Below are 15,658 nucleotides of genomic sequence, written 5' to 3'. Positions count from 1 at the left end.
CGGCTGGTCGGCTCGTCCCAGGACCTACCGGGCGACTTCTGGAGATCCTTCCCCTTGTTGAATACGTGCGCGGGACAAATGACTGGCGTGTGTGCTTTCGTGCGCGCGTAAGACGTTACACTTACTTAGCGTAGTAAAAAAAAAAAACTAATTTTAATTTAATATTGTATAAAAATAATAATTGAAATAAAAATACAAAAAGGACTGGAGTAATATTATAAATACGATGGATAAAAAAAAATATCAAATTAAAATTTTTGAAATAATAAACAGATTGATATAAACACGTGTATAAAATTAATTATTCAATTTAGTAAAACAAATCGAGATAGATATTTTTTAATTTAATAATGATAAACAATTAATGTGTTGAGTTTTTATTATAATTAATTAAATAAAAATGCAATGATTTAAAATGCAAATAAATTATACATACGTGAACATAAACTTCACTTTTTATTTATATCACTAATAATCACATTATGTAAATATTTCTAATTATATCGACGAGTATTCAGTATCAATCACTTAAGTATAAGATTTGAAAGCACATATGTACTTCATTTTTACTTGTATGTAGACTTTTTTATCCTGTGAAAAATATTTTCAGGGTGCACATCATGAAAATTCACTCTCATCATTTGTTATAACCCGCCGAAGGAAGTGTCACTTCAGAAAATTTTCTGTACTCTACTAAAGATTGATTTGGAAACCAGTTGCCAAGAAATAGCTTGTAAATACTACAAGAAAATTATTGTAACTTTGTAAAATACATGGCTATGGTTATTTTTGCATGTATGAAATACTTTTTCGAGATAAATCTGAGTACTTCTACGGAAATTAGCGCATAATTTTATAAAATATTCAAGCCTTTTATTTACCATGTAAAATATAATCGAATATTAAACTATTTGACTTTATTATTTATATACGCTTATTGATGTGCGCAGTAAATATTGGGAAGCTATTCGGGGAAATGTTCACAAATTGCTTTAACTATTGGGGGTACTGGGACAACACAAAGCACAAATGCCCGAGTAAGAATTCGAATCCAGTGTTACTGCGAACACTATTAAGTAGTGATACAGTTGTTTTCACGTAAATGTAGGACATAGTTACAAATATCTGTAATTTTATCACGAATATTTCTTTTCCATTTTACAAAAAAAAAATTACAGCGCACACATGCTTGAATAATAAAACTAAAATTAAGTACACGGTAAAATTTCACACTGGATGTCCAAAACTGTAACAAACATTCCGACCGAAAATCTGCAAAAAGTCTTATTGACCATCCTCATCCCCTAATCAGGCATCGACTGCTCCACTCCTAAGCATTGCACTTTCAGTTACGTTGTGACGAGTCATCGTCTTTACTTACCATTTCCGCTGAAAAGAAGTTGCACTTATAAAAAATGGGTGCGTGGACATCACGCGCGTTTGAAGTGAAACTTCACATATAAGAGGAATATGACATTTTTAGTTTACTATAATATTTAAAAAAAAACGCGTAGTCATTCTTCAAAGATATACTTTTATGTACTAGTGTCTGCCCACGTTTTACAAATGTGGAGTGTAAGACTGAATTAATGTTTTTTTTATAGCTACAATATGATACACCACCCTTGCCTCGGAAATGTCTAGATACAAATTGCTAAAATCCCGGTACTAACGCTGGATCCAGTATCAGAGTTGAGAAATTACGAGTTACGAAAGTATTCAAAAGCATGAAAACGTTTACAAATGTATTAGGAAGTATACGATCATACGCGGCTGTTGCCGCCATCTGTAACCGGTTGTAAGAATGTTTCAATTCAAAAACTAAAAAAAAAAATTCCCCGTGCAATCTAGCAATATTAGTTACATACGTTGCAAACGTTTAATCCGTTACCTACTCACTTCAGTTACCCCTCGTGATTGTGATATTACTCCACGGGCTGTGCAAATGTTTCACTTCAAAAAGGAGGGAAGGAAGTAAAGAACAAAGTAATTTTTTTTGTGCCCAAGAACAGCAGCTTATTTTCATAAATAGCTTCGAGATAAGAAGGAAATTTATGTTGGTTATTATCGCGGAACACAACGCGGCGAAACGGTTGAAGCAATCTTTCCCCCAACGAGATAAAAACTAGGTCGTTCATCACCCGGCTCTGAAATCAGCGGGCTGCCTGCCGTCCGACCCCCAACCACCGCAGACACGCGTCTGTGAAATATGTGGCGAACCGCGTGTGTTGTAGCTCGGCATTGGCTCCTTGAGTCGCCCCAGAACGAGCTTAAATATTTCACGCGCAAGAGGGTCTTTCATTATTTCGGTAATCCTTATGAATTGAAACGTTGGATCGCCGACAAAAGCTCTCGCCGACTCCCTTCGCACTCCCTTTCTGTTCTGGACTGGCGGAGGGAAAATCGATTAAAAATCGATACTTCGATATTTTTTCGCTTCGGAGCTTATGAATCGATTGCTGAAAGTGAAAATCGATGTTACTCCCCTCAAGCAATAATGTATTGCATGGTTATTTTTTTTTTTTATTGTTTGCTGGTCAAACTAAAATATTGAAATAAATAACAAAAATTATTTCAGGAATGTTTTCATACCCATAACTAAGCAAATAATATTCTTCAAATTTTTAAGTTTTCGTCTTGAAAATCATTTTATCAGTATAGACTCCACCAACTATGTTTTGTTGATAGAAAAATAAGTTTCTGGTATCCATTAAGCGGCTTTTAATTGACAACGAAATTTCGTGGCTATTATGGAATTATTTGGCTGAGAATACAAAATGTTTTGTACAACAAAATATTTGGTGATCTATAATGACAAAAATACTTTGAAGTAGCCACTATTTTTCCTTCTTTTTTTCTACTGCTGAAATTTATATTTATACTACAACAATATTAAGTGATCAAGAAACAAAACATAAGTATTAAATTTTGAGGGATGGCTGTAATTGAAAATTAAATTTTAATATGTGCGCCACAAACTAAAGCAGTGTTTAAATTAAGCAAAAAATGTACAAAGACATCCATTCCATATATAAAAAAAAAATGTGTTTCAGATTTTTGGAAGCTGCATACGAATTTCACGGTGCAACCGATTAGAAATCGAATATTAATATAAAACGATTTTGTCCATCAATTCTTCCATCGTCCGCGCGAATAAGGAATGGTAAACGAGGTTGAGAAAGAGGTGGTAGCGGAGGGATCCGATAACAAGCTTGAGACAGCTCACGGAAGAGAGAGAATCAGGAAATGGCAGAGAGGCAGAGAGGGAAAAGAGGAAGAGAGAGAGAGAGAGACCGGCTTTAAGGCGGCTTAGGACCCGACGGGACGACGGGCAAACACCACCGCGGATTATGCTCGCTGCAGGGCCCACAAATCAGGAGACGAAGCTGTATGAGGTGTGGGGGAAGGAACCGAGAAAAACTCCTAGGGAAATACTAATAGCCCTGTGCATTGCAGTAGCACTTAAATAATAGTGATTAAATTTTTTATCACAGTTCTTTGTGATCACTGTCATTGGAGAAAGTATACAATTTTAAAACTCACGCCTATTAAAGTTTTATTTTAAATATATTTTCAAAACTGGCTAATATAAATTTAACAGCGAACGCAAGAGGGGGAAAGGGCCTAGGGGTTATATCCCCCCCCCCCCCTGAAATCTTAAAAGTATATATAAATATCTAGCATTTCCACCAACTAAAGGAAAGAATTTGAAAGCGAACTGCTAGAAAAGTGGTTTCCAGCACCAGAAATGAAATTCTGCGTACGCTCCTGACAAGAGCGAAGTCTTTGAATCCATTTTTTTTTACCGTTATCGTATACGTACAAACGTGTTACTGGCATTACGGGCATCGTATTATCTATGGATTACAAGTCGTAGGAATATTGGGAAGCCTACGATGTACATTCTGTATTGCACAGACCCAAATACTCACGTTGGCAAGCCTTCTTTCAACAGACGAGAGAGCCAAACGCCCGATCGTGCATCTTCGGTTTTTTTTTTGTTCATTGTAAATGAATAAATATACAATTCATGATAACTAATGGTCAACTAGGTTAGGTTAGCTACATTATAAATACTTCAAAACAATGTGGATGGTTGATTTGGTTAGGATAGCTACATTAAAGATACTGTAAAAATGTAAACAAAAAAGTGAGCATGAACTTCGGGGATCTTCGGGTTTGGCTCTCTCGTCTGTGGAAAGAAGGCTTACCAACGTGAGTATTCGGGTCTGTGCAATACAGAATGTACATCGTAGGATTCCCAGGAATGTTCAGTAAATGGATTTTCACTAACACGGTATGGCAATTGTATTTTTTTTTTCGTGGAGGGGAGGGGGATTTGTAATTGTATGAAATGTACCGTCAGGCTCGTAGTATATTGTTATCTTGTACTGTACGGTTTTCGGGATAAGAATATGAGTAGAGACCTGAAAAATTAGCGGGTTCATTTCGTGTTATGCTAAAATTCAAATAATTATACCTTAGTGCTGCTTCTGCCATTGGTCCACTGTTAATATAGAGGACTGAGGGACATTAGCGACCCTCACTCATTGAAGTGTCGAATCACAGGCCACCCAGTTGAGACGACTCACAAGTCAGCAGCCAATGAACAGTTGGCATTTGCCCGAGTGTGTAGAGGATATTGGAGTCTATCCTGGAGGTCATTGAACCCGCGAATTTTTCCGGACTCTAAATATGAGGAATGAATTACGATGCTTACTTTAGGATATTATTTTTTTAATACAATTTGCTCCTTTCTCGCCGCCTATCTCGTCGTTTCTTGGGAAGAGAGGAAGAGAGAGAATAAAATACGTATCACACCCCGCAGGCGTGACAAGGATGGGACTTGGAAGCTGGTACCCGCGCGCGCAAGTAATCGCGCAAACTGTATAGAAAGAGAGGAGAGAGCGAGAGAGAGAAGGATGAAGTACCGAAAAGAAGGAACCCCATAGAAGATCGCGTGATCCATTAAGGCCGGGCTAACATTCGCAACAGCAATGCGCGCAGCACAGACGCGCGGAAGTTGAATGAACTACGCACAAACCAATAGCCACATCGGAAAAATAGCACACGCACAGCAAAACAGAACACGCAACGGCGCACAGGAAGTTGTCGTACTTATAACTTTTCTGTGTGCTGTGCGCCGATTTCTGTTTGCAGCCACTAGGCAAACACTACGTCAGAGACATAGAATAACCAACTGACAAGTGCATTACAAAATTACAGTGAAACTAAATTGAATGATCTTTGTGGTTTATTATTTCTTAACGTTGAAAACCAGACTGTGAAATGTTAAATGCTTCTGTAAATAATAGCTGGAAAAATTTAAACATTTGAAAAACTACAAATTTCGAAAGAAGTAATTGAAACATCGAACTGATTATTTTTTGCGCGAATGCAGCTTCGACTTCTGTGCTGTGCGCGTGGAACTGTAGTTTTTTCTGTGCTGTTTTTGTACTATCACGCAAACCACTGAAAAAAAAAAAATTATTTGTGTCACATTTGTACAAGAAGGCTCAGTTCCAGCGGGAAAAAAAAATATTCCTGTTTTTAACTTCAGTTCGGTCAAGGACAAAACTTTTTCCCGGCCTTAACGGAATATTAAGTCTTTTCACTCATCAGTGAAAACGCACATGAACGGCGTTCTTCAGAAGATTTTTTTAAAATGAAATAGATGGTTTTATACTTGTTTTACAGGCATCATTGTTGATTTACACATGTATGCCACAGGTAAACCTTAAGACCGGCCAAAGAGATGATTTACATAAACACACAGAAATCAAGCAAAAATCAGCTGATGTCAAAAGAAAAATGCATGGACAGCACACAGTGAATTCCGTAGAAGGAATTCGTCAGACAAATATCTCAACACAGACAATAACATAGGCTTGACAACAACGAGACAGTTGCGACAAGAACATATGTGAAAATAATATTATCATTGGGTCATTGTCATTGGTAAGGACCAAGTAATTTTCGCAAAAAAATATTTCGAGACTTAATGTGTGTTAATACATTCTAGCATTGCCTGTGTTTGTTGGTTGGTTAATTTTCTTTGAAGTATGTAAGTGTCCACTTTGGGTAGACGAATCATAACAACTCTGTCCTGAGTGATCCGAAAATGAAAATTTAATGTTTTCTCTTGCAGACGGGAGCCAATCGCAAGGAAGGGACGGCTGTCGCGAACATATCTTATTGGAGTCTAATGAGCGCACAGAATATTTTTTCGCGAATAATTCCTACCCCTTACCGTGGGTCTGAAGCGCCCTGAAATACAAGAATCTAATAAGGAGAAGAAAAAAAACTGAAAATCCACATGACTAGGGACTGGAAAAATTCGCGGTTTCAATAGCCTTCAGGTTAGACTGCACATCCTCCTGTACACTTGGGAAAATAACGCCAGTTCATTGGCTGCTGACTTGTGTGTCGTCTCAGCTAGTTTGTCTGTGATTCAATCCTTCTTTGGTTGAGGGTTTATAATTGGTTGAGATTCGTACAGATGAACAGTAAGCCAATAGCAAAATCATCTAAAAGGTATATGTATTTGACTTCTAGCCTATCGCCGAATGAATCCGCGAATTTTTCCGGTCTCTACACATGACCCAACCATACGCTATCCTGACTGAAGACGGAATGTAGCAACAGCCAATGAACGAAAGCCATTGGCTTGTTTACATACCTACACGTGTGTGAAGCCTACCCTGGTATACCTCAGGATTACGTGTGTTCTGCGGGCCTCTGCTGAGAAGCCGTTTCAATATCATAACTTTGCCACCAAAAAAATGTTTTATACAGTTGATGTAATTTGATATGGGTGTATTCACAAACTATGTTTGTGTGGTGGCCGAAAATAATTTTTGAAGTGAAGACTTCTTTAGAGCCGGTGGTGTAAGTGGAGTCTATGACGTCATCAGAGCGTAACGAAGGGCCACGAAACGTGCAGTGATAAGGGGGCGGGGGAGGTGATGGCGTGTTTCCACTGAAGAACGTGGCGGCCACATACCCACATGTTTTCCATGCGCAACATCTCAGCTCGCGGTACACGGCATTTGGTGGGGAGTTATTCCCGTGAATCGAACGGAAGTGTGTAAACGCAGTGCTGCCATCTGTGCCATCGCGTAGCCAAAGGGAAAACTTATAGTATCAGCTGTTTAATGAATTTCAATAAGATGGGCAGTATATTAATGAAAAATTCATTGTCAAAAATCAGGTCCAAATTCTGCGGTCAAGTATTTTTCGCTTGTATCGGAGCTGTTTTTCATTTTGTGGTTTGGAATTTCGGTCTGCAACTGGAATGATTCGATGGTCGACGTAGATGTTCCGACAGCGAACTATAGTGCCGGGTGAGGAAGCGTTAAATTTCTTATTACGAGTTTATTATTTTTTCAACATGAGAACGCATGAATTTTCTTATTACCGAGGTTAGATGTTACACATCCATGGTGAGTACTGAAGGAATCCCTCTGTTTTTTTTTTAGTGTGTTTATATTCACGTTAACGTTTATTCAAGAGTTCATTTGTTTAAGACCCTCTGGCGACCAGCCTCATTTGTTTTCCCTGCCCTCTCCCGCGGCCGGCTTGCGAGCAAAACAAAACGCCAGCTTCAGAGAACGACCGCCAGGCGCGCGCATGTGCGCACGCGCAGTCGCGCGAATTATCGCGTGGCTTCGGGCGGCCGGCGAACGCGCACGGACGCGAACCCCGCACGACCACGCGAACCGGAATGCGATATTAACATTTCCTGAGTTACGACCCGTGGCGGGTGGAGAGCGGCATATTCCTGCGTGGAGAGAGGGGAAAAAAAATGGCGGTTGTAATTTTTGCGCATTTGTTTCGGTGTTGTGTAGAATGGTGGAGGTAGGAAGGGGAAAGAGAATTGTATTCGGCAAATGGTAATTGTTTCTTTCCATTAGCAGCCGTAAATAAATCTTAAAAATAAATACCCCGGGCGTATTTGTTTGCACGAAGTACCAATGAGTTCCCATGGAAAAAAAGCGCATAGCTGTGTGTACCCCACCTTTCACCTGAATAATTTATGGCTTTACGGGCATATCACAAAACGACTTTGGCACAGCACTAAAAATACATGTGACGACATTACCCTCGATGGATAGGCCTATAACTAGGGACACATGTATTTCGCGATTTCATTTCATGTCAAGGTATTTCACAAAACACTGTAGCTTTTTCTAAGAGTCATGGCTATAGACCTGCAAAATTCGCGGTTTCGATGGCCTTCAGGATAGACTGCACATACCCCTGTACACTCTGGCAAATAACGCAAGTTCATTGGCTGCCGACTTGTAAGTCGTCTCAGCTGGTTTGTCTGTGATTCGATCCTTCTTTGGTTGAGGGTTTATAACTGGTTGAGATTCGTCCAGATGAACAGTAAGCCAATAGAAAAATTATCTAATAGGTATATGTGTTTGAATTCTAGCCTATCACCGAATGAATCCGCGAATTTTGCAGGTCTCTAGTCGTGGCAAATTGTGAGGGTGCAGCAGTACGGTGACCACATTCTCATTGGCCCCGTCAAGAGCGGGACGACACCTCTCACCAACCTCAGCCAATAACCACAGGAGAAAAGCTACAGTATTTTGTGAAATACCTTGACACGAAATGTATTCGCGAAATACAGGTGTCTCTACCTATAACAACATAATCCACAGATTTTCTGTCTAAGTAGAGACTAGGCTTCTCTTCTGTTTTAAATATTAAAGGGGGTTGGTTAGTGACCACCAGATAAATTTATGAAAAATCTCATAAATATTATGGTAGTAAACTATATTAGACACATTTATAAACTAAAAAAAATAAATGTGAGCTAATCTTTCAGTACTTGCCAGAGATTTGAAACACCTAACCACGGTAACTAGTAAATTCATGTGTTATCATGTTTCAAATACCCTTAAAATACGAAATTCGGACACGCAATTTAAATGTAGAACTATCTAAAAAAAAATTCCGAGCGTGATAAATATATACAAATTGTTTTCAACTACATTTCTTGGAGCGAATCACACATAGTTTCTACACCCGCTGCCAGAATTCGCTGCCGAAGCAACAACATTTTAAACTATATAGAGAAACGGCTCCAATAAAAGAAAAAGTGACTTGAAAAAATACTAAAACCCGGCTGATTTTTGACAAGGAATTTTATTAGAAAACTGTTCTTCTTATTAAAATTCATTAAACATTAATACCATTAAGTTTCCCTTTGTCTTTGTGAACTTTGGTTTCCGCCATCCGCCACAAGTAGCACGTGGTTGTTACACATTTCTGTTCCTTGACTTCCGTCGCGTCCAGGAAATTACTCCCACCAAATGCCGTTTACGAAGAGCTAAGATGTTAAACAATTTAAAAAAATTCTAAAATGTTTTTCTTAGTTGCTTATTTAGGTACATTGGCCAAAATAACTAAGCTTTTGTTACATGTCAATAATATTTTTGTTAATAATTGTCTTTGTTCCTATGGAATTTTATTTGAAATTTAATATTCAAGGGTCTTTCTTTAAATAAACAAAATTCTGACATCGCTCGTCCGGTTCTCTGAGAGTTTTGAGTGATATACTCGCAATTGTGAAATTTATGTCAGGTTGGAAAAGGGCTACGCAAATAGACCCACAAGTCGTTTGACCGAAATGCAGTAAACAGACAGTAATTTTGCCGAAAGTCGTTTGATCGACAGTCATTTTGCCGAAAGTCATTTGATGGACAGTCATGTCTCCGACATTGCGGTCAGATGACTTTCGGTCTGCTTTTGTAGGACCCAACTTTCAGTTTACTTTCTTATTTCTGTACCTCGGATAAAGAACATGTCCATTTTTACGAAATATAATTGGTATTATGTCAGTTATGTACACTTTCGCTCTATGTATTCGAATGGATCACACGTGTCATTATGTCTGAAGATAATTTTTTACACAAAATGGCTTACGAAACTACATATTCCCCAAATAGGTTTAACAATATCATTGAAATATTTATTATATTGAGAATATTACTTTTGTGTAAAAAAAACAATTTTAAGAATAATGTGTTTAAGTTTCATAAAGCAACTCCTACTACACAGAAAAACATTTTCTGTACTACTACAAAAGATTCCATTGGAAACCAGTTGCAAAGAAATAGTTTGTAACCCTACAAGAAAGATATTATATATTTTGTACAACACTTGGCTATGATTATTTTTGCATATATGAAATACGTTTATCGAGTAAATACCGTGTATTTCGTACTAAAATTAGTCTATAATTTTATATTTATAATCGATGTTTCATTCAAGCATTATTTTTCTAAACCATGGAAAAGATATTCTAACATTCCACAGTTTGGTTTTCATTTTTTTATATCATGCTTATTTTGGGTTAAGTTAATACTGAAAAGCTATTCAAGGAAAGGTTTACAAATAACTTTAACCATTGGAGGTACTGGGACAGCACAAAGCATAAATGCCCAGGCAAGAATCCGAACCCAGTGTTACTGCGGACTCTATTTTGTAGTGATACAGTTATTTTTCATGGAAATGTAGAAATTCACAAATATGTGTAATTTCACGTGAATATTTCTGTTTCATTCGCAAAAAAAAAAACTTTGTACTAGAGCAGAAACCTGAAAATAAATAAAGTTGAAACAAATGAATCAAACAGAAAACTTCCCCTCCTGAAAAGATACAAATTTGGGACTTGGTGTTCTCCAGGGTACATATTTTTAGCTTTTCTGGTAGAAAAAAGGGGGGAGGGGTTTATAGGGTATGGAGGGAAAACTGCGCTGATATACCAGGTCAGAGTGATTACACCGAGGGAGGTGCAGTACGTAAAAGGGGGATAGTTTATATCCCGTAGCATGATGAAAAATACGTGACAAGTTCGCTTGGTGGAGAAGCATCAAGGATACCGAGAAAATAGGAAAGACGATTTTTCTTTCATGTTAATACAACCATACGAACATAAGTTAACATGTATATTTAAACTAATTTAAGATATATTTTTTTGATCCTTCATTAGTAGGAGCAAGTAGTATTCGTTAAAGGATTTCGGGAATAGCTGAGAGTTAAATCACTGTAGCAACGTCTGTGTTTCACGATCAAGTAATTTTCTTTCAATGACAATGCATACTCTCAGCACACCAATCACAGCAATTATATGCGGAAGCAAATGCATCCTGAATAGTTCCGACAAATAAGGCAATGGTTTCCCTTGCAGACGGCCACCAATTACAGGGAAGAAACTACCTGCGCGAACACACCTTGTTGCAGTCTAGTGAGCATTCAGGTTGCTTCTATAGCAAAAATTTTTTCGTTCCTGTACATTAGAATTTCATCACCACAAAAGATGTCTAAATAACCCCAATTTAAAGAAAATGTTATGAACGTGTGTTTTTCGCTAAATAATCAGATCATTCATTAAACTCCAATAAGGTATGCTCCCGCTAGCAATTATTTCCTTGTAATTGGTGGACATCTGCAAGAAAATCCATTGCACTGTTTTGTATGCTCACAGTAGGCATGCGCCTTAAATAAACCGAGTAAGCACAGGGTTGTGGAGGCTATCCTATATATCATAAGTATAACTCGCGAATTTTTGCGTTAGGCCTATTTACCAACCAAATGTATCCCGACAAAACGTATGATCATATTATCGATTAATGGACACTTTAAAAAAAAGGTTTGACTATATTAAGGTTAGTTGAGTGTAGCCTGGAAATGAATCTCAAAAATAATCGTGACTCTAGTTACTGGACATTCCGTGAATGACTAGAAACCAATGACAAATTATTTTTAAAACATCTGAAGGAATCACATGCGAACCAGAGAGGTGACATGCGGCGGTGACCAATGAAGTCACGACATCGACTTGATCATGCACATATTTGTGAAGTCTAATGCTAAATTACTGTTTAATGTCTTGTGGGCATGAGCAACAGTAACATCCCATTTTTTACACCCTTTTAATGTGAACACACAACTACCATAATTCTGCCCTTCAAATGTGCCCCCCCCCCCCCCCCAATTCAAACATAAATTTTCACCTCACCCCACTCAGCGTATCAAAATTTGTTTCCCTTGCACACATTTACGGCCGATCCTCTTTGGCGTACCGAAATTTCGTCCCACTCGCACCGTAGTTACGGTAAGCCACGTCATAATTATCGCGCGTGCCGTAGGAACGTGTTAGAACGCCTGCGCTCCTCCTACTTACTACCTACATACGTGTCCTAGGCCACGAGAGCGGGTGTCGCGCGCGTCGCGAGGTATCGGAGAAGCCACGACAGAGGCGATGGTGGAACGCGATCGCCCCTGAGCCCCGACGGAAAGACAGGCACAGAGGGGAAGACGAAGGAAGACAGAGAGAGAGAGAGACGTGTCGGTACACGGCATGCGCTCTCGCGCGGGGCGTATACCGGAGTATTATTATTTACGCCCCCTCACCCGTCCACCTCCCACCCCCCACCCCCCCAGGGGGGCAACCGGCGCATAAATTCCGCCGCGGCGAATTGCAAATTTACGACCTATTATTTCGTCTCGGCAACGCGTATCCGGTTGAAATAAAGGACATTAATGAGGGTCGCTTCTTGGCGTGCGCGCGTGATTCACGATGCTGGGGGGTCGATCTCGTGGCGTCCAGATCCGTGGGAGTTACTTGAGAAACGTCTGCGTGCAGAGAGAGGTCCTTAATCCGGCACTTTCAGGACCTCGGACATGCCGGATCAGCGATCTAGTCGGATTATCTAACGAGAACGTTATTTTAACGCAAATGCCAAACGGTATAAAAGAGGCAACACTGTACAGCATAAACAATTTATGTAAGTAGACACATTACGTAATATTGGGATTTTTTTTTAAATTTTTGCCTATAATTCAAAAAAAAAACTCACATTTACTGTGAAAAATTACTACTATTAAGTGTAATATAGGCCACATCCTAAAAACTCAACATTGCTGTAAAAATACACAGTTCCCGTGTAAATTAACGATTCTTCTTACAGTTTTACACCCGAAATTTCCTAGTAAAATTTCTTTAACATAAAGTAAAACATCTCTTTAATTTTTAATATTTAATATTTTTAGTAAATATATTTGATTTAATGAATGCAAATAAAAGTAAATTTATCAATTAAACTGTAGATTTCATTTCACTCCTTCTTTGTATCCATACAAAATAGTGATAATTCAATAAAAATGATTCAATTTTATTCATAAAATTATGCAGGTGTAGATTTTATCATACAAAAGATAGAACAATTAAAAAAAAAATTATTCCCCAAAGAATATAATATGTTTAATGCCTAAATGGTTTGGTTGCAAAAACCTATTACGGCTCAGTCTCAGGCCGAATATGATATTTAATTTTCTTCTGGATCAATAATTTCATAAATGTTTGGTTATGACGTTGTCACGTTAAACTTTCGTCCGTTAACCGACTTGACAGACAACCAATTTTTTTTGTATGTTAGTTTTAGATGTTTATACATAAGTATTTACAAATACATAAGGAAAAAAAGGTTCAAAATTGCCTTTTAAATAAAACAATAGATAAATACGTAAAAAATACATCAATTTAAAATTTTGTGTGCCCACAACTTTTCATTAGTGAATCATCAATAAGAATGGTACACAACATGTGTGCGTGTGTGTGTTACTAAAGTTTATTATGGAGATATTACTTATTTGTAAGGCGCCTAAGCCGCTTTTGAAAAATAATTACTTTAACAAACACTTTACTTTAATATAGGCCTACACGATATATTTATTGATAATTCAATTTCTATAAATATTGAGCAAATGATACTTATATCTGATGTATATTAAATTATTTAAAAAATTTGCCGTAAAATTGTTTTTAATGAAGAACCTCTTGAAAAACTACATTGCGTGGTTAATAGTCTCTGGTCATTATTCAATAATCTTCCTGTTGTGAATTCGATTTATATTACACTTTCACTTGACTTGCAAATTTTGGTCGTATATTTAAGATACTTAACTAACCGATGATTTAGGCATCACCAAGATGTAGGCATCATTGTTAATTATATATTCTGGCTTGATTGTTTTTTTTTATGCAAGAAATATACTACATTTAACACTGAGACTCGTCAGTGGCCAAAGCGTGGCAAACTAACCCACGGCTCACTGCTGTGTCACTGATAAATGCTGTAGCTATCGGTCTCGTCAAAACATAACGCTATGCCCTCATGCAAGTCACGAAGTCTTTCCCTGAAATTTAGAAATATTCAAACAATTTTAAAATTTAAAACATTATTCAATATATTACCTTTGCGCCACGGACTCGGAATAAATGCCAGAAGGAACACGATAGCAAAGATAAATGAAAATTTTACACTGTAAGCGCGTGAAAACAGAATTCATTAAGCGTTACAGAGCATACGGTGAGTCAGTCAGTGAGTCAGTGATAAGCATATTTATAAAACAAAAAATAAATAAATTACTCGTGTCCATAGAATAAGTCACCACATTACCCCAATACACTAATATAAAATACCAATCGTTTAATTTTAGCCAAATGACAATCCACAAATTTAATACCAGAATAAATATTTCATATAATAAATAGAAAATTATTGCATTAGTTTCAATTTCCAGATTTCGGCTAGCTTTGTTTATGAGAACATTTATTTAAATTGCTACTTTTAAATCTCCTAGACCACTGAGACCATGTGCGAATAAACTATAAATATTTTTGTTAAGGTTTAGCAATTTTTCACTCAAGTTGTGTGATGTGATACTGTGTATTTATTTACAAACATTTTTTTATGACCTCGTATCCCATGAAGACGTTGCAAGTATCGCATTACAGATATTAACTTTATTGTCATTGATAAATTCATTACCATTATCAACATTTTTATCCTGAAGATATCGATTCAATTTCATTGATGTTGGTGCTTCATCAATGTTACCGATATTAATGAGCTTGATTACCTGTTTTTTTTGTGCTATGTACCGTGTACTGTGATTTAAATAAACAAATAAATTTTGCAAGTGTAACTAAATTTAAAAAAAAATGCTATGCTTTACATTTCGAATTAAACATTAAATGATTACACACACAAACTCACAATAAAATCAAATTTAACGTGGATATACAAGTTTGTATTTTCAGATGCACATTGCAGTTTTTTTTAATCGATATTCTGTTGGTTGTCTGAAGCGCACCTACAATTTTGGCGCGTGGCTGGGTCTGGAATTATTATGGACCGATACAACTACCACACCTTTAGTGGTTCATACAATTGCTTTTTGTCACTTTTTGTAGTACGTGTTGGCATTCAATAGAAATACTTCTCATGACATGGCAGTTTGTATAGGCTTTTTTTTTTACTATTAATCATTTAATCGCGACGAGTATTGTAGTTTTTTTATTTTTCACCGCTGTTCACGAATATGCACCTTAATGTGTACTTCATTACAAGTGATGCATTTTTTTTTCTGGATAACATTTACATTTATAGCCACGTCAATGTTTAGTCTTTAGATATTTATTTTTAATTGTAAGGATTAAAATTTTTGTACATTACGCAAGCGCAATCTGGCTCGCTGCTCACACCTGATGAGACTTTCTTGCACGCAACTCTCCAGTCCCCGGCCCGATGTGCCAGTCTTGCACACGAGACAAGTTTCCCTCGCGCACAACGCCATT

The sequence above is a fragment of the Bacillus rossius genome, chromosome 1, assembly GCF_032445375.1.
Source record: "Bacillus rossius redtenbacheri isolate Brsri chromosome 1, Brsri_v3, whole genome shotgun sequence".
Taxonomy (NCBI): domain Eukaryota; kingdom Metazoa; phylum Arthropoda; class Insecta; order Phasmatodea; family Bacillidae; genus Bacillus; species Bacillus rossius.
Note: the sequence above shows the minus strand (reverse complement) of the source record.